Genomic DNA, 2,484 nt, shown 5'->3' on the forward strand with positions numbered 1-2,484 from the left:
GGCTTTCTCTTTCTCCTTCACCTCGCCAACATACACCTGACCGTCAATTTCCCTGTGAGGCACGAAGATGGAGAATGACATCAGGAAACTAAAGGAAACTGGTCAAACTCTAACTGTATCATTAAGAAAAATTTACTTGGAAACAGAGCAGGTAACATGCTGTCATACACGGTAGGTTGGTCACAATACAAGTAGGAACAGAGTAAACTCTGAGTGGAGACACACTGACATGTCTGAAAGTTTGGTGATGAAGGCGGGTCCTTGGGCAGGCTCCATTCGAAAAGATTTCCTGGGAGGTGTTTGCTTTGTTCAGAGCCATTAGGAGGTCCAGACGGTTGTAGCGAAAGAGAACGTCACAGTGCAGCCCACTGTCACACTGTACATGTCCACCGTCTGAAAGGATGGACCGAGAGAGAGAGAGAGAGAGAAAAATTTGGCATGCTTGTTGAGTAAAATGTTTTCTTTACAGCAAAAAAAAAAAAAAAGGCTGAGAGGACTGGCAGCTCTCTACTGAATTCTGGATCAGATGTCACGAGGAATGTCCCAAAATGATTCATGTCAAAAACAGAGAGAGGTCACTATGTGAACACAACCTAAGATAAAACTTTTAGGGGTTGTCATACTGACAAACACAGAAAGGAATAAAACACAGATGGATAAATCACTTCCAGTTTCCCCTTCCTGTTTATTGTCTCCAGTAAAGTGAAGAGAAAATAAATGCATGCCTGTGGACGCCAGGGAGGGAAAATGGAATAGTGTTTTATGTTCTGGGCTACTGTAGAAACATGGTGGTTCAACTCCATGGAACACGACCCATGGTATCTGTAGAATCTTCTAAGCTAATAAAAACACAATGATTCCTATATTCAGGTAATTTTACACATAACTATCAATATTATATTCCATTTCTGCCAATAGATCCTCCTCAATGTTATAGAAAATGAGTTCTTCATAAAAACAATAGCACTACTGTAAGAAAGGAAGCTACCGGTCCTCTTGAGTAATGAATTATCACGTTCACATTTAACAATTAGATAGATAAATAAGATAAGAACAATAGCACCATAAGACATCCCCCAGCTTGACTCTGACCACCCTGACCGAGCCAGCTGGAGGAGGAGTTGTAGAGTCTTACTGCAGCAGGCATAAAAGATCTCCTATAGCGCTCCTTAATTAACTTACCAAGGATACATTAACATGAACGTATAAATGCCTTATTGTTAGGAAAGGTCATACCTCTATGATGATTTTAGAATTTTGTATCAATCAAAATCTTTTCCTTACATTTGCAGAGTTTGTGCTTCTTTTCTGGTGAAGAAAGAGACAAAAATATGCATTTATTTTCTGTTCTCACAAATATTTTATGCTTGTATTTTAAGATGAGTACCTTTATTGACTTGCTGCCCATGGCCTCTATGCTCTCCTGTAACAAAACATAACAGAACTGCATGGTTATTGAGAAAGAAAAGACAGAATTGGAAAGAAATGTGCACTACTAAACTCTCTGCCATCACTAAACTGCCCTGAATGTTTAGCATTAGTTACAGCCAGGCACAAAAAACAGATTGTACCAACAACTGTACACTCTGTAACTTAGTGGCCCTATTATCACAACTTAATTAAATGCATGGCTGCAAGTTAAAAATTATAATATATTGATTTAGATCGACCTTTTAAGTTGCAAAAGATATTGCAAAAGAGTTGTGTTGATATAATAATGTTGGTAATTACGTCAACTTAATATTGTGGGTTAATTGGTTCAAAACAAAAGTCAAGTTGTAATAACTTAACTTAATTTTTCTCCACCTTGAGTTCAGCATTTCAAGTCCCCTCCCCTATCCACATTAAATGCCTGGGCAAATTCAGACAGTTAAGACTCTGTGTTAGAGGACCTGTAGGCTGAGCAAATACATTATACAAAGGACATTTTTGAGGTGAGTATCATTTTATTTGTAAATAAATTCTTCCACGAATTTGGGCATATTCTCAATTGTGATTTAACCAGCAGTGGATAAGAATGATAAAGTTTTATTTGGCAAATCGGGTCAGCTTGAGAGAGCTTTTTATTTGAGCCATGGAGAGGAATAGCATGATACTTCTTATGTGTTTAGCTGTATTTATTAAACTGGATAAAATGTAATGCTTTAGCAGGGTACTTGACTGGCCCATCTTATTGCCTGGTCTTTGGTTCCAAGTTGCCCCTATGGAGAGCGACTCACATAGGTTGAGGAGTTGTTCCTCTTTAACTAATGTGTTGAAGGAGGAGGAGGAGTTTAGAGTAAGTAATTCAAGTCATTCTCTGATAGATAAATGACAATTGCCACGAATTGGGCAGTGGATATATTACATTCAGGGCAGATAACCTGCTACCGTCTGTCCATTTTTCAATATGTTTTGAAGTATTGGACAATTTAAGGCACCTATTCTTGTGTCTCAGCCCGGCTAGTCTGTTGTATTGTCAATAAGCATAAATGGTGCGGGTTC

The 2,484-nt window shown here is 38.4% G+C and overlaps 1 protein-coding gene across 1 annotated transcript in view; it reads left to right on the forward strand.

Annotated features, from left to right (window-relative positions):
* Positions 1-2,484, forward strand: part of LOC118328100 (inter-alpha-trypsin inhibitor heavy chain H3-like) — a 22,240-nt gene that overhangs the window by 9,913 nt on the left and 9,843 nt on the right. The gene's annotated exons all lie outside the window — the stretch shown is intronic.

Source organism: Morone saxatilis, unplaced genomic scaffold, assembly GCF_004916995.1.
Source record: "Morone saxatilis isolate NCDOM2014 unplaced genomic scaffold, NCSU_SB_2.0 Contig18, whole genome shotgun sequence".
NCBI lineage: Eukaryota > Metazoa > Chordata > Actinopteri > Moronidae > Morone > Morone saxatilis.